The sequence below is a fragment of the Zootermopsis nevadensis genome, unplaced genomic scaffold (assembly GCF_977971745.1).
Source record: "Zootermopsis nevadensis isolate Lab colony 2312 unplaced genomic scaffold, Znev_1.0 Znev_ptg000002l, whole genome shotgun sequence".
Classification (NCBI taxonomy): Eukaryota; Metazoa; Arthropoda; class Insecta; order Blattodea; family Termopsidae; genus Zootermopsis; species Zootermopsis nevadensis.
This window is the reverse complement of record NW_028259134.1, coordinates 22,085,852-22,104,082: the sequence shown is the minus strand read 5'-3', so window position 1 is coordinate 22,104,082 and position 18,231 is coordinate 22,085,852. Positions and strand designations below refer to the sequence as shown.

At 41.8% G+C, this 18,231-nt stretch overlaps 1 protein-coding gene across 5 annotated transcripts in view; it reads left to right on the top strand.

Annotated features, from left to right (window-relative positions):
• ASPP (Ankyrin-repeat, SH3-domain, and Proline-rich-region containing Protein) overlaps positions 1-18,231 on the top strand; it is a 211,357-nt gene that overhangs the window by 79,568 nt on the left and 113,558 nt on the right. Inside the window, exon 1 of one of the 5 annotated variants that reach the window (XM_087353502.1) lies at positions 8,352-8,690. The exons of the other annotated variants lie outside the window; for them this stretch is intronic. The gene's annotated coding sequence lies outside the window, so the exon portion shown is untranslated. Of the gene's footprint in view, positions 1-8,351; positions 8,691-18,231 lie in introns of those variants that run through there. 5 annotated transcript variants of the gene reach the window in all.

Below are 18,231 nucleotides of genomic sequence, written 5' to 3'. Positions count from 1 at the left end.
GTCGTAGATGAGACGACGGTATTAAGACGTATCTTTTGTTATATTTGTAGTGGTCTTCTGCGATATTGCTGTCGCCCTGATCATGAAGGCAGTAAGCAAATCTGGTAGATCAGTCGATATCTACCAGACTACCCAGCGCAACATGGCAAAAGTTAATTGTTTCTGTGTTTCGTCCTCAGTGAGGACCTTGTTTCATGTAGCTAATTGTTGTTTATATCATTATTGTTTTTGTTATTGTGACTGTGTATGTTATGAATGACCGGGATTTGCCTTCCGGCACGAGAAGGATTTACTCTTTGCTGCTCTCGACATCGTGTTCCGTGTTGTCTGTCTCTCCCCCACTCATCTCCTGGGAATGCAGTGCCCGGCGGATGAAACTGAGTAGACCTACTCATACGATATAAGTATGTTGACCGAGTTAAGAGTAAGTGGAGCTTTTCCTCCATTATCCATAGGTTATTATTATTTGTTTAGTGTTCTGTCTGACGACAGGTCCATATGAACAGGATCCTTCCATCCTTTTCTCGGACTGGGACCTGTTCATATACGTTCTTGGCAGATGATCCAGAAGTGGTTTGCCATTGCCTTCTTCTGTGTGTGAATGGAGTAATTGTTGGGATGCCACGGAGAAAAACTCCGTGTTGCCTAGACCACGGCCTTGCCCAACACAAGTTATAAATTCGGGCACCGCCGGGAATCGAACCCGAGACCCCCAGGATTACAAGGCCAGCGTTCTAACCGCTAGACCACCGTGGCTATATCCATAGGTTACACGCTTTCAAAGCGTGATGATGTCACAAGGGAATGTTACATTTTTGTTGCGATCATCGTCAGTTCGCGGGATTTTTATTCTGTGTTTGGCCTGTGATATTTATGTAGGCGTGTCTGTAATTATATTTGTAGCTGAGTTTCTTTGTTCTCATCTACAGACGAGAAAGGAAATTTCGTTTCTCTTATATATGGAGATTTTGTTGCTATTAAAACTAAGTGAGTTTACTTCTCTCCCCTTCCCCCTCTCACGCCGTCTTTGTGTGCGCGTGTAAAACTTAGCCAAAGTTGTTTTAGCAGGAGATCTTCATGCTTCCAGGTGAGCGGTTTAGCAACAGCGGATGCATTATGTTGATGAAGCCTCTCGGAGTTTGAGGCTGCGCGCTTGGCCTTATGGAAACAGACTTTTTTTCAAATAAAAGTCAGAGATCTTTAAATATATCGATTTCTTGTTTTGTAAGATGAACAGATTTTTTTTTGATAGATTCGATCTTCATGTGATGTAACAGTTTCATATTGCAGCGAAAAGAACGAAATATAAGTTAGACCTACAAATTTGGTATAGACCGTCCCCGACCATTACGAAGATCAACTGGTTAACCTTGTTTAAGGAAATAATACGACTAAAACGCTAATTAACCTTTGGAGCCGAAGCTCTTTCAAATGAAACTTAAGAATTCAGTCCGTACCGCGAAGAAAACACTACACTTCACCATTACAGAGATCAACTGGTTAACGCAGTTTAAGGAAATAATCGCTGTTTGCAGTGAGAATAATACGAAAGGACGTAAATGCATTCTGTTAACAAAATTGAGAGCTTGTTAAAGCGGGTGGTACGTACAGTTAACATTGTGCTTTAAAGGGTTCCGTAACTCAAGAAACAGTGACTCCGTGGCACTGATTGTGATGCACTGTCCCACTGCGGCACGTCCCAAACCGAAAGGAACCCGCCAACTTACTTCCAGCAGGTGAATGTCACGTGGTAATCAAGAAAGTTACTGCTAACAATTCAGAGCTTGTTACTTCGACCTGTATGCTTATTCACGCGGTATGTGCTCCTACCTTATATCAGTCCTCTAGACAGTCACTAATGGGAGTGTGCACGATAGAAAATAGAATTCGAAAACAGACAGGTTGTGAGCACAGTAAATGGTCCATTTTTAAACTGGGTCACTGCACGGCTGTTAAAGCGAAGCCAATGGCGCTGTATTTGCTCTGTTGTTCAGAGCTGTTTCTTGGAATCCGATAGTCACTCAGTCAAGATATTTTCACTGCTTCGTACGGACCACGGGCGTTGTTTATCCTCTTCGCAAGGGCTCGTCACAGGTCCCTGTCCTGAGTCAGATGAATCCAAGCACAAACAAAACACATCTTCCTTGTAGACTAGTACGTAATTAATTTGGTTTTTATCGTTTCAAAAATTTCAATAGCAAATGTTCATTGCAGCTGAAATGCCTTTCGTCGGAGTACAAAAAAGACTCCGACTTTAAACGGCTTGACGTTTATCACGGCGTGGATTCTGTAACCGCTGCAAATGCTTTATTCCTCTACACATTTGTACTGTACATTTCTTAAATCCAAAGCTAAGTCGCCTGCTTTAAATCTGATTTGCAGAATTTCATAACGCGAATTCTTTGCCCTGTACCCGTCTGACATAGGAACCAAACCTTTTCCTTGGTTTGTGACTTAGCTCACTTTTAGCGATGTCGGTTTCTTGTTGTTGTTGTTTCGCCGTGAATACTAGTAGATAGGTAATAAAGTTTAACACTGACTGTGGAGACAGTATGTTCCATCGAAACATTTCCATCTACGTGCATTTCCACACGGCGGAATAACCCACAAGTCCCAACAAGGTCATCTTCACCGACGTGAGAAGCTCGTGCCTCATAGTTCACTTTTACACTAACTTGGGGGTGTCAGGATGAGAGCGTCTGTTCCTTGGGCTCCCACATCTCAGATGATTTACTTCTGGTGTGACCATGATTTATTCTACTCCACAAGTTTTTGAATTAATACCCGGTAGGTCCTGGTCTGACGTGAGGGGAAAGACAGCTCGTATGGTGGTCGCGTGTCTCCGTGACATCTTTGGCGTACAGCAGTGGTTTTAAACCTGCGGCCCGCCGATGGCAATTTTCTTTGTAACGTTGTGTCATTCTTTACAGCGAAGAATATTTACCTGAAGATTTCTGTCTTCTGGGTTATTGCGCTGTGTAGTCTGGTCGATGTTAACCAACGTTTCAGAGGTCATACTGCCTCCGTCATCAGGGCGATCATCGACCAGACTACACAGCGCAACAACCCAGAAGACAGAAATCTTCATAGCGTAGATAACTTAGAAAGAATCGCCCTGATGACGGAGGCAGTATGACCTCTGAAACGTTGGTAAACATCGACCAGACTACACAGCGCAACAACCCAGAAGACAGAAATCTTCATAGCGTAGATAACTTAGAAAGAATCGCCCTGATGATGGAGGCAGTATGACCTCTGAAACGTTGGTAAACATCGACCAGACTACACAGCGCAACAACCCAGAAGACAGAAATCTTCATACTTCTCGCTGTGAGAACCTCAAGTCTTACAAGTACTAAAATTCATTTCTCCTATCAATTACGCGTGCAGGAAGACCAAAGGCCTCAGAGGTCCACCAGTCGTAATGTTACCGCGTGCCTCATTCCGAGGACCACCTGTGACCCGCGGTCCTTATTGTCCGCTGGGTTCCCACAGTCCGGGTCTATCAATGGCATTCTTTGAAGATGCCGGTTTGTGTGGCAACACTGCAGAATCGCTCAGTCACTTTTGTGCCAGGTGGAGGGGGGTCTGCTAGTCTAACAGGTATCTGCCCCTCACTTCCCCTGACCCCTTCCAACCAGACCTTTTCCTCTGGTCACCCCCGCGTCATTCCGAGCCGTTTCAACCGTGACCAAGTCTCTACCGATGGAATTATTCTGCAGACGATGGGTCAGTAGGAGGTCCCGAATTTTCCGGGCCACCCCGGAGTTTGTGTCCACTGCCCCGGAACTACTAAGATAACGTGAAGTTTTTATTCAAGAGCTGTCAATCTGATAGCTGCAAGTGATGGGCAGTTGAAGATGGGATTACGCATGCGTGTATGAAGACAATTATAATTACTTGTAAGTGTTGGCTGATGAATCAATTGGACTTTATGGGATAATATTTATTATTTCGTGTTATAAACGTTGCCAAGGCGATGCTGGAAAGGGATTTTGGCCCTTGTGAGGTAACATTTATGAATGTGAGTTTACTAGAAGATGGCTGTCTTCTGGACGTTTCTTCGTCCTGATGATGGAGGCAGGGAGGACCTCTGAAACGTCGGTAAATTTCTACCGGACCACACGACGAAACAACCCAGAAGACGGCCATCTTTCGACTCACCGCCTTGAAAACCTCAAATCCTACATACGTGAGTTAGTACTTTAAATTTCCCGTCGTCGTTGACGGGAGATTTACTAGTATGAAAAATTTTAAATTATAAATATGGCAGTTGCCAGATGTTGTAAGTTTGTATACGACAAATTTAATTTTCATTATATATAGCATCTGTAAATCCTTTGAAAGTGTTACAAAGTTCAAATATCTGGGAACAACAATAACAAATCAAAATGACACTCATGAGGAAGTTAGGAGGAGTCTAAATTCCAGAAAAGCTTGCTACTTCTCAGTTCAAAATATTTTGTCTTCCCGTCTGATTTCTAAGAACCTGAAAACAATAATCTTGCCTGTTGTTTTGTATGGGTGCGAAACATGGTCTCTCACTCAGAGGGAGGAACACAGTCTGAAGGTGTTTGAGAATCGGGTGTTGAGGATATTTGGGCCTAAGAGGGAAGCCGATGGGGCGTGGAGAAAACTTAAAAATCTGTACTCCTCCACCAATATTGTCAGGGCGATTAAGTTGAGAAGAATGAGATGGGCTGGGCATGTAGCGCGCATGGATGGGACAAGAGGTGTGCTCCGGGTATTGGTTAGGAAGCCTGAGGGGAAGAGACCTCCGGGGAGACCTAGACGTAGATGGGAGGATAATCTCAGGCGGGATCTATGGGAGATAGGAGTTGAAGGAGACTGGATTTTGTTGGCCCAGGACAGGGTCCGGTGGAGGGCTTTGGTTAATTCGGTGATGAACCTTCGGGTTTCATAAGCCATCTGGTTGGTTGGGTCCACTATTTGGGAAGCCTGAGGGGAAGAGACCTCTGGGGAGACCTAGACGTAGATGGGAGGACAATCTCAGGCGGGATCTATGGGAGATAGGAGTTGAAGGAGACTGGATTTTGTTGGCCCAGGACAGGGACCGGTGGAGGGCTTTGGTTAATACGGTGATGAACCTTCGTGTTTGGTAAGCCTTCTAGTTAGTTAGTTACAGCATCTGTACGAGCGAAATAAGTTTTCTTCACAAAAGGAAATGATTAATGCCAACTTAACTAACCAAATATCTGAGCACCAAATTCTTCTGTAGGATCACGTTTCAAGACGTAAAGTTGTGATGATGCGCTTTAGTGACTTGGACTTTTGTTGTATTGGCGATGGGCATTTGGGTTTGCGTGTCGTCATGTATCGACGGCTTTCACTTCGGAGTGACCCAGTTTTTGCGTCCGGCTGTACTTGCTACCAATACGAGAAACGACTCTTTTAACGCGCTGTGATTGTCAGCTGTTGTTAATGGCACAGTGACTCAATGAACTGCGTTATCACTCGAATTGTTACAGTGGTTCATTTATATCACGTGATTCCAAGTAATTTGAGGATTTTTTTTCTTCACGTTATGTTAAGAACTTGGGACTTTGTTGTCTCGTAAATACTTTCGTACTGCGTTAATGACTTCGTTCAAATTTACATATTTTTCTTACCTTCTTTCTGATTTGGTGATTGTTTATTTTCATTGCCAACTTCCAGACACTCAGCAGGGCTTGGTGAAATACCAGGTTCTGACGGCGATGAGTTTTAAAAATTGCTGTCTTCCGGGGTGTTTCTTCGCCCTGATGATGGAGGCAGGAAGGACCTCTGAAACGACTGTAAATTTCTGCCGGGATACACGGCGCGACATTCCAGACGGCTGCCATGTTCACTTGTCATGTGTGTGACAAAGAATTACAAATGCTCAGAGCGGGACTCGAACGCGTAACCGCTGTGTTCCATCGCGTCAGCACGCTTACTCAGCCACCAGGGGTGACCATTGGGAGAAAAGAAAAATGCGAGCCCTTGCAGTATAATTGAAACCCCTCCTCAGGGACTCCCACATGTTCGTCAGTCGATACCGGAAATCGATACATCGCTTTGTCAACAAATATTTTGAAACGTAAACCGCCTGAGTTTCTACTGATGACGGGGTAATGCAGAAATTTCGCAGATTTATGTTGTCTACCGGTTTATGACGTAGTATTCATTTGCGTCCTTTCTCTCTCTCTCTCTTTCATTTTGCCGATCAGAATTTTTTTTTTTAAAAAAAATCTTCTTCTCTCGCCTCCTCCCGATTTTCGTCTTAAAATGTTCCGTGGATTCTTGTTCTTGTCGTAACTTTAACACGTTTTGTGTTTTTCGCTCTTTTTTGTTATTACTCCATTCTATTATTTTCAATTCTCGCTTCTCTTCTCATTCTCCTCTTTCCTCGCCGTTTATCATTTCACCGATATTTGTATCCTTGTCATAGGTTTTCTTCGTTTTTCCTGTCAGATCATACAAGAACGCGCCTCGTCGTATGAGGAAGGACAGTTCTTTTATCACTTCCGGCTTCCGGCGTGAGCTGTAAACGTTGAATTCCTTAAATAAATCCGTGTCTGTAATCTAAACGCCCTGAATCCATTGAAGCGGAATGGAGGTGAAGCTCCACCCATTCATAGACTTTCGTGATTTTATTTTTGGTCCCTGGTGAATTAGCTGTGACTCGTGGCTGTTCCGGTCGCGAGTTTCAAAGAATAGGAGTCATTTTTCTTTGTGGTTGACCGTCAGAAACTTCGTTACGTGTCCTCGAACACCGTCCACGTGTCCTTCCCTTAAAATGAGTGTCCAAGTTTCGTACCCATGACTGGATTGAGAAGTGCGGATGTGATCTGATTTCCGACGCCCCGTAGTATTAAAGATGGTTACCAACGTTTCTTATACCATGAATGTGGAGGCGATACGTTCCTCCGAAATGGTGGTAACGACGTAGAAGAAAAATTATCGAGAACCTCATATAATGGCGGAAGGTGTGATTCTGTAGAAGACGTATTTTTTGCAAATGCTGTATTTCATATTTTGCTTATTCCTTTGGTAAACCAGATTTTCTTTCGATCCACGCCTCTCGTAGTCTACATACTGTAGTTTATCACAACCAATAACTTTCCCGTCTGTTCCATTAAATATTCATCATATTGAGAAACGTTTCAAATGAATGTTATATTTTTATGAAGTGTTATTATTTTTTTTGGAGGGGGTGGGGGGGTGTTTTCTGACACGTTTTTGTACGCTGGGACGTGATTAATAACATTTATGAAATTCTGTTTGAGCTTCAGTTAAAATTAGCGTCCAATACCCGTTTTCATAGAAATATGTTCAGTAGCTTCCGTCGTGAACTGCCAAAAATCTTACGTTGCGAACAAAATGAGTTCCCTAAATAAGTTCTACATTTCGGTTGTCTCCTATGTATTTGCTAGTAATTCTGTGTTTGTGAAATATTCCACATTTTTAGTTGGTTTATTAGCTGTTAGAACGCTGGTCTTGTAATCCTGGGGTCTCGGGTTCGATTCCCGGCGGTGCCCGGATTTATAACTTGTGTTGGGCAAGGCCGTGGTCTAGGCAACACGGAGTTTTCCTCCGTGGCATCCCAACAATTACTCCACTCACACACAGAAGAAGGCAATGGCAAACCACTTCTGGATCATCTGCCAAGAACGTATATGAACAGGTCCCAGTCCGAGAAAAGGATGGAAGGATCCTGTTCATATGGACCTGTCGTCAGACAGAACACTAAATAATAATAAGATGAGGTGGTCTAGCGTTTAGAACGCTGGCCTTGTAATCCTGAGGTCCCGGGTTCGATTCCCGGCGGCGCCCGAATTTATAACTTGTGTTGGGCAAGGCCGTGGTCTAGGCAACACGGAGTTTTCCTCCGTGGCATCCCAATAGTTACTCCATTCACACACAGAAGAAGGCAATGGCAAACCACTTCTGGATCATCTGCCAAGAACGTATATGAACAGGTCCCAGTCCGAGAAAAGGATGGAAGGATCCTGTTCATATGGACCTGTCGTCAGACAGAACACTAAATAATAATAATTAGCTGACATATTATGATCGTGGTTGTTGTCTGACATGTATTTCCTTCGCTTGTATCCTAAGAACGCGCGTATTTCAACGCCTACATCGTCCACATGCCTTAATGGTTTTACGCTGTAATATCAGGCATAATCAAAGAAATACGAAAATTCAGCCGTTTCTGCATTGGAATTACTGAAAGCAGCAAAGTGAGTTTCGGTTTCCGCACTGCGGGCTTCTGCAGTGGTGTTTCCCCCCACCGCTCCACCTGCCACGTCCCATTGTTGGGTGTACAGGTAGGCAAGCCAAGTCAGTCTAACGTTCGTTCGTGCTTCTTTCGAAACGGTACCGACGTTGCATGAGTTCGGTTTCTTTCCATGGCAGCGTTTTTCCCGCCACCCGTTACTCTTTTGTTTTTAAACTGACGTGTGATAATCTGTGATCTACTTCGATGTGATATCTGTTGCTTCTTATTCGGAGTTGACAGTGTTTTGTTCGCATTGGGAAAGTTTGTTCTTGTGTGTGTTTTGATATGATGTAGTTCGTGTTACCAACGAAAAGTCAAAAGTGTTGTGTTCTTGTGCTGTTCGCAACGCAAGAGTCCTGTGGATTACACTTCTTCTGTATTGTTTGGAGCTGGATTTTCTCCGTAACATCGCAGACGCTTCAGAAAGGTAAAAGTTACTGACCTCTTCGCCGAGAGAAGATGGCGTAGTTGGACTGATCTTTCCTACTTTATATAACGATACTTAGGCGCGGGATTTATTATGTTATGTGTCGGTGAAATATTATTTATATTTCTAGAGTTGTTTACTGTTTGAAACCAAGGAACTTTTAAAATATTTTCTTGCCTGCGTAATAAGTGTTTTGGAGTACAGGAAGGTTCAAAAGAAGTCTGTATTGTGGATCAACAAACATATTGCGATTTAATGATTAGGTTAGAAAATAAGGCGTAGTAATTATTTTGTTTAAAAAAACGATAGATTTTAAAATGACATTCGCAGGTGGGCCAACATTTGTATATTTTTTTTTGTGCAAGTGTTAGTAATATTTTTGATTCCAGTGCATTAATAATTGCTTAATTGCTGTGTTCTTAGTATAATTTCTGAACCAAAATTTTGTTGTTGTCCAAACTGGGTGTGCCACCGATGGTCTTCAGCAGACGATGAGGTACAAAACGTCGCGGGTTTTAGCAGCGTTTAAACTATTTTAAACCGTTATTGGACTCAAATTTTGCTCGTGGATGCTGTACCACATATCAAATGAGAGAAAAATTCTTGAGTTTCTTAATTTATACTCATCACATATTGTTCTTTAACAGTGTTATATGAATAGTAGAAATTAGGAAACTCCACATGAAGCAAAGGAAAATAGAATCATTATGCAGGCATGGATACTTAGAAACGCATACAAAATCTTTGTCAGAAAGCTCCACGTAAAAGGTGTTGGTGGTTACCAGTGTTTCGGTGGAACATTCTGACTCCATCTTCAGGATTAAATTGGCTAGTCATCGCGCTGATCATGGAGGCAGTTAGAAGTTTAAGTGTGAATATTGCAACAGATTTCGTCAAAACATGTACAGTTAAGAGTTTTTTTGTCTTAGGAATAGGCTAAACTAACTGACGGCCATGTCATTTGGAGACCTACAAAGCAGATCCAGTTACTTTCTATTTGAGAGGTGTCCACTTCGGAATGCTTTCTTCTTTGCATGTAGCATATTGGCTATTAAAAGAATTCTTCGTAGGAAACAGAACGAAGCATTCTGACCCGCGTAGAATAACTGACGGCTGCGAAATTTGTTGAAATTTTGAGTATTTGGTGTTTCCGGAAAAAAATTGACGGGATCAGATCGGTATTTGATCAGAATGAAACGAGCATTTCCTGAATTGCAAATTTACACGTTTTATAATTTAGTTAGTTCGTGTTTGGTTTTTAACCCTTTGAAGTCGTAGTTCGTCTAAATAAATATTTAAGAATTCAGCCCGTACCGCGAAGAAAACACTTCACTTCACCATTACAAAGATTAAATGTTTAACTTTGTTTAAGGACATTATCGTGTGTTTACAGTAAGAATCATACGGAACATATGAATTCAAAATACAGAGTTATTGGTTATTAAAGCAGGTGGTATCTATAGTTACCACTGGGTTTTGAGGAGTTAACTTCTGAAATAACTTCTACATAATTTAGGCAGGCTTGTTTCATGAGTTTTCATTTTCATGGACTGTGAAGTAATAATTTTGTTGTTGAAACGTGTTTAAAGACTACCGCTTGAAGAACGCAAAGGAAATTGAGGATGATAATATTAATATGGATCTTGGAGAAATAGTTAAGCTGTGTAATCTGTGCTAGTGAGTGTGGCAGTTGACTGAGACGGTTTGTTGATTGTCAGCAGTGTTGAACTTTCGGCTAAAGCTACCACAGAGTTGAGATAATTCCTGGTTCTGATTGTGTGTGCCCCCCCCCCCCCCCCCCCCCCCCCGTGTATAATATCAAGTTATTTTCAGTGTTCAGATTGCTAACAATCATAGTGTACAAAGCAGCTCTTTGTAGAGCTTGAGATGCGCGCGCATTCTTGTTGCATTTCGTCACGTTTGGACCTTGGTTTTTAAGGTATCCACTTATAACAGACGTTTTCCGTTCACAGCCTTGAATGTCTGGGCTGAATACTGCTCACGCTGCGATACGATTCAGAGAAGTGTGCCACGCAATTTGAGCTCGGTACAATGGCAGGTTAATTCCTTGCAGAACTGCGTGTTTACGTACGAACGCGTAGCCTACATTTAAACCTTTGAAGCATAAATCTAATGTAAATTATATTTAAGAGTTCAGTCCGTACCGCGAAGAAAACACAGCACGTCACCATTGCAAAGATCAACTGGTTAACCTTGTTTAAGGAAATAATACGACTAAAACGCTAATTAACCTTTGGAGCCGAAGCTCTTTCAAATGAAACTTACGAATTCAGTCCGTACCGCGAAGAAAACACTACACTTCACCATTACGAAGATCAACTGGTTAACGCTGTTTAAGGAAATGATCGGTGATGATAATAAAATCCAGAGTTAGTGGTAGATGGTACTTGTAGTTAAACACTGGGCTTTAGAGGATTAAACGCTAGTTGTTATGAATTTTAAACCCTCTTCTGGTCTCGAAGTTAGACTGTAACTTTGAATGACGCACGAAGTCGAAAGCTTGGGGAATTACTGTCCTCATTGCAACTGCTATTCGTATTGTTTGTAATAGGTTGAGAAATTCGCTCAGAACTATCAAATCTGACACCAAATCTACACATTTCAGGTTTATCGAAGAGGAAAACAATTAATTATTTTCTTGTAAATGTTTCCATCGTAATTGACAGTTCTTATCAATGAAAAGACACACGTAATTAGATTATAACGTATATCTATGTTCGATCAAGTTTTATTTGACTGATTCTGCTAAATAAACGCAGTGAAATCAGAGCAGAATGTTTGTAACGAGATATCTCGGTTTTAGCATTGGATGACATAAAGAAACCGTCATGAAATCAAATTTAATGGTGGGTAAAGTGGTGAATAGGAGTTAGTATAGCATGAACATGCCGAATTATTCAACATTGCGGTCTGTTTGTGTGTCCCCATGTTTTTCGGCGGTGCATACAGATTCATCGCGGTACCAGCCCTTAAGATTTAATGAGCTTCCTCTGTGCTATTTTGAAATATTTAAACACACGCGACGGATTTAATCATTTAAAATTTACACGAACTGTAATTGCACTAAAATGGTGTTGGTTTCCAGCTAATCCGACCAGAGTTGTTTGTTTTTAGTTCATGGTCTAGCGGTTAGAACGCTGGGGGTCTCGGGTTCGATTCCCGGCGGTGCCCGAATTTATAACTTGTGTTGGGCAAGGCCGTGGTCTAGGCAACACGGAGTTTTCCTCCGTGGCATCCCAACAATTACTCCATTCACACACAGAAGAAGGCAATGGCAAACCACTTCTGGATCATCTGCCAAGAACGTATATGAACAGGTCCCAGTCCGAGAAAAGGATGGAAGGATCCTGTTCATATGGACCTGTCGTCAGACAGAACACTAAATAATAATAAGATGAGGTGGTCTAGCGGTTAGAACGCTGGCCTTGTAATCCTGGGGTCTCGGGTTCGATTCCCGGCTGTGCCCGAATTTATAACTTGTGTTGGGCAAGGCCGTGGTCTAGGCAACACGGAGTTTTCCTCCGGGGGCTTCCCAACAATTACTCCATTCACACACAGAAGAAGGCAATGGCAAACCACTTCTGGATCATCTGCCAAGAACGTATATGAACAGGTCCCAGTCCGAGAAAAGAAAAGGATGGAAGGATCCTGTTCATATGGACCTGTCGTCAGACAGAACACTAAATAATAATAAGATGAGGTGGTCTAGCGGTTAGAACGCTGGCCTTGTAATCCTGGGGTCTCGGGTTCGATTCCCGGCTGTGCCCGAATTTATAACTTGTGTTGGGCAAGGCCGTGGTCTAGGCAACACGGAGTTTTCCTCCGTGGCATCCCAACAATTACTCCATTCACACACAGAAGAAGGCAATGGCAAACCACTTCTGGATCATCTGCCAAGAACGTATATGAACAGGTCCCAGTCCGAGAAAAGGATGGAAGGATCCTGTTCATATGGACCTGTCGTCAGACAGAACACTAAATAATAATAAGATGAGGTGGTCTAGCGGTTAGAACGCTGGCCTTGTAATCCTGGGGTCTCGGGTTCGATTCCCGGCTGTGCCCGAATTTATAACTTGTGTTGGGCAAGGCCGTGGTCTAGGCAACACGGAGTTTTCCTCCGGGGGCTTCCCAACAATTACTCCATTCACACACAGAAGAAGGCAATGGCAAACCACTTCTGGATCATCTGCCAAGAACGTATATGAACAGGTCCCAGTCCGAGAAAAGGATGGAAGGATCCTGTTCATATGGACCTGTCGGCAGACAGAACACTACAAATAAAAAAAAATATAATAACGTGGGCAGTAACAAGTAGAGATTGTGTAATGTAAGGTAATGTAAAGTTGTCCCCAGTAATTAATTAAGAATCATATCACGAAATGTTTTTACACGTATTGAGGTACATTCTCAACACTTGGTGATATTTAGTGATCAGGTCTAGCAGACGCGTGATATTTTGACATTTGTACAAATCATCCGCATGTTTCTGTTTCCCATTACCAACACACAATCTGTGGGCGGGTTTATGATTGGCCTGCTTACTGAATTTTACATGCATGGATTCACTGTTTCATTAGTCATCGCTGTCCAATGGAAATGTAGCACAGCCATTATGTTATTTCACATTGTGCTAAACGACAGCGTTTACACAATTTTATTTTTCGATGATTTTTGCGTATACAATTAAAGAGATGTAAGTCTACTTTTAAATGTTGGTAGGCCTTATTCTTCTTTCGAAGACGTTTCCATTTTACGTGTGTTTTCTGACAACAGGGGCTCTCCTTGTGCCTCTGTCTTCCCACACAGTTCCTCCATCTTTACAGACGTAATATTTCTTCTGTGTGATATTCCTAACATCTTTCCATCTTGATCTTGTTCGCCTTTCCTCTTTATTTCTTAATCATTATCCGCTCCATTTTATTCTCTTACGCTGTGACTCCATGAACAACCATATTTTCATCCCTCAGGATTTAACATTTCCATAAATAGTTACACTGGCACTCCCATTTCAAAAGTTTGTTCTGCCGCCATATTAGTACTATCAAATACAAGGGAGCGTGGAGGCTTTCAGTGGTATGATGTCCATGCCAAATTTCATGAATATCCATCAGTTGATCCTTGAAATTCTTAGTTATAGACACACAGACATATATTTTCTTATGAAATAAATTAGTTTAATTGTGAAATTTGAGATTCTCAAGGCAATGAAGATATCGGCGTTGGTATTCTTGTGCAGGTGGATAGCAACGTTTCGAGTGAACGTACGGCCTCCATCATCTGGGCGTTAAAACTTAAAATACCAGCGCCGACAAGTAGTGTAAAGGTGGTACCTCCCACGGCAGACAAAATTGGAATGCGATTTCACCAGTGATACCAACTTAGCGGTATGTTGGTTACCAGCGCAGAGATCCTGTAACAAGAGAACATCAACACTGCGAACTTGACTGACTTCAGCTCGAATCCAAGAACAGGTCACGAAGTACAGGCTGGACTAAAAGTTTGGATCCCATATTTAAATTTCTTTACTTTCGTCTCGTTTGAAGTAGTGATTGCAGTATTTGTTTCTTTTCAAAATGACATTCTTATAAAACAAGTCCAGACTGTCACGTGAAGCAGCACACAGGGTGGACACAGACTTAGAATTATTTTACCGAAGGAATTTGATGGAGACAGAGTCTCTTTGAGAAGCTGACAGTAGTCAAGAAATTCCAATCGTTTGTATGGAATCAAAAGTTCATCACCGTGTTTACAAGAGCTCGCAACTGGGCCCAATCCTGAGATAGATGTGTGTAATCCATGGCTTCCAACTGTATTTCGTTAGATTCGTTTTAATATTATCCTCCCATCTACGCCTAGGTCTTGTCTTCGCACTACGCAACAGAAATTATTCACTTACATCTTATGTTCCGAATTCCCTGCACATTTTCAAGCCTTCACAGCCTCCTTGACCCTGTCTTTTGCTTAAATTTGTGTCAATAGATGACGACGAGCTGTTAACAGATCATTTATTAGCTTAGTTAACGAAGTTATAAGTCTAATTTGAGGAACAAGACGGTGGAGACTGGAGGTTCCTGACGATGGCAGGTTTTGTTTTTAAAATTGTTTCATTAGACCTCGTCTATCGTCTAAATTAATAATAAAATCACAGCGTTTCGGAAGCTGGATCTGCTTACGTCTTCAGGTAAAAATAATTAAAATCACAAGAAACCGATTGATCTAATTAGATTAACACAGTCGAAGAAAATGATTTTGCAGAGACGGAAAATTTCTTTTACGAAGAACCCGTGTGCCGGATTCGACTCGCGGTCCTCATTTTGAAAGTCATGTGTTATATTTTTGCTGTTCAGATGCCGTGGTATTTGCGGAATTCAGACGACACGCTCTGGTGATGTGTCCGTGTGCACACCGCAGCCCCTCGTGACACAGCGTGTGTGTAGCAGGAAAGATGGGTTTCTGATCTTTAAGAACTGCTCTCTTCTCGTCTTGTAATGAAAAAATGGGCTTGTGGTCCATATCAGTGTGTATTCCTCTGTCCTAATAAAATGGAGACTGATTGACCGTAGTTATTAACTCTTGGCATGAAGAGGCATTTTCGCTTCCGTTCTCTTTAACCATTTTCGTGCTGCACACGAGTTATCTCGGTTGGAAGCACTGCCTTTGGTGGTGTGGATTTATACAGGGTGTTAAAAATATCAACTAAGTTCGTGTGGATTTATGAACAGTTGTCAGCACTGCAGTAAAAAACAACGTGAAGTATTTACATTTTTAAACTTCCTGTATTATGTTTGGGATATCCTTGAAGAAACATGTGCCATTATTTTATCAACAGTTGGGGCCTGGAGAAAATCGCGTATGCCGTTCTTTTATTCTTACCTGAAAACTTAAAACTGACCGTGAACAAAGTTCGAAACAAGGAAAGTAATAATTTTTCAGTCTCCTTTCCATACCATACGCTTTCACTCACTGAATCTGTTTATTAACTTCGCTAGTCATTAAGTTGTGAAATGTATGTTTCTGACTGCAAACGGTAATACATTTGGCTCACTGTTTCAATTTGAGCTTTATATTTATCTTCAAAGCTCACTTTAAACACAAGCTGTTCTTTCTACAGAAGCGTTTCGCCATAAACGTTCCATTTCAGCGTTACGTCACGTTAAAAGAGGAAATATTTTTGTCTTACCAATACAATTAACACAAACCTCCACTTTTATGTAGCCTTGTAATCCTGGGGGTCTCGGGTTCGATTCCCGGCGGTGCCCGAATTTATAACTTGTGTTGGGCAAGGCCGTGGTCTAGGCAACACGGAGTTTTCCTCCGTGGCATCCCAACAGTTACTCCATTCACACACAGAAGAAGGCAATGGCAAACCACTTCTGGATCATCTGCCAAGAACGTATATGAACAGGTCCCAGTCCGAGAAAAGGATGGAAGGATCCTGTTCATATGGACCTGTCGTCAAACAGAACACTAAATAATAAATAATATATTAGCGGTATTGATGAACACTAAAATTATTTTATTTAAAAACTTAGACCTATAATTTATTATAATGACAGCCTATAGAAAATTTATTTTAATAATATTTCACGAGATACGTGTTAGTGTATGTCTAACTGATATTATATTTTGTGTGTTTTAATGTGTTTAACCAGTGCCCGTCTATGTTACTAATATTGATATAATTAATTGTATTAGTTATTTGTTATTGTGCTGACAATGACATTGATAATAAAATCCTCCCTGATGCACAGTGAAAGAGCACTGATGGTGGCATGTTTATGTCGAATAGCGTCTGTAAGGGAACAGTTTGTTTTAAAGTGTCGATGTATAATAAATACCGATCCTAAACCCAGTAATAAATTGCAGTCGGAAAACGTATTCAATAAATCACTGTAATTATATTTGCACGCCCATTCTACAGTATCAGAATTAACTCTTTTCTTAGTAATATATCATATGTAAATATATGAACACAAATATGCTCCAATTTCCAAATATGTGCTCATTTTTTTACCGTGTTACACCTGTGTTGTGGACAACTTTTTAGTGTCTTGCCATGCTCACCTTTACCTCTGGAGAATGTACTGCATCAGCACTCTGATATTAGGCTTTATTGTCTAGCTAGGTAACTAACTAACTCCTTGGAGCAGAGTTCTGGTTTATAAGCTGATAGTATGCTCAGCTGGTCAAATTAGCCGTCTTTTATGGAACCCGAAAGTTCATTATCGTGTTCACAAGTGCCCGCCACTGGTCCCTGCCTTTCCTGAGCCAGATAAATTTTATCTAATACCAATTTTAATATTATCCTTCCATCTATGCCTTGGTTTTCCGAATGTCTTTTCCCGTCAGACTTTCTGTATTTTCTAACCCGACAGGTGGAGATTCTGAAAGGCCCTCAAACTTCGTTCTTCTCGTAGAGTGAGAAGCCAAAGTGTCACAACATTTAGCCGAATTTCAAGTGATTCCATAGGTCACATGCCATCGATATTCGCCTGGAATGACTGAGGAAAACTTGGCAACGGCTGCAGCACTGTTATTCAGCTTCAGTTCAATATCGCCGAAGTATTCAAGGGTTCTCAGTTCGAGATGCAGCTCGCAGCGAGGAATTTTTATGAGTCGCTTGCTGCTTTATTGGTCTTTCGGCGTGATGAGATTTATTGAGGTTTGCAGCCTCCGGGCAGGATGTGCGCTGAGGCCTCGTTGAAGAGCAGTGATTTCTGGCGCTTGTCTCGGGCTGAGTGTCTGCTGTTTTGCGTGTGGAGGCAAGGAAGCTGATGAGACAATCCTGTGTCTGTATGCCGGTTTATTCTGTTGCAAAAAAAAATGTATTTTTGATACTGCATACGTGGAACAATCACCACGGTGGTCTAGAGGACAGAACGCTGGCCTTGTAATCCTGGGGGTCTCGGGTTCGATTCCCGGCGGTTCCCGAATTTATAACTTGTGTTGGGCAAGGCCGTGGTCTAGGCAACACGGAGTTTTCCTCCGTGGCATCCCAACAATTACTCCATTCACACACAGAAGAAGGCAATGGCAAACCACTTCTGGATCATCTGCCAAGAACGTATATGAACAGGTCCCAGTCCGAGAAAAGGATGGAAGGATCCTGTTCATATGGACCTGTCGTCAGACAGAACACTAAATAATTAATTAAATAATACGTGGAACATGCCACACATCGATAGATAACAAATGCGTACAAAATTTCGGTCTTCAATTCTGTAGGAAAGAGTTCAGTTACGAGACCTAGGCGTAGATGGGAGGGCGATATTAAAATTCTTCTCATGGAAACAAGGTGAAGACTATGGAGTGGTTTATGTGACTCAGGATACACACAGTTTTTTTATCCTGTATTAAGATAAATCGTGTCCATAATTTAAAGAAAACGCATTTACACAGTGGTAAATATAAATACCACGTGTTTTAACAATTAATGTCCACTAAATGTATGTATGTATGTGTGTTTGTTAGTTAGTTTTTCGTATGAATTTCACTGTAACCCGCGATTATTTCCTTCCAC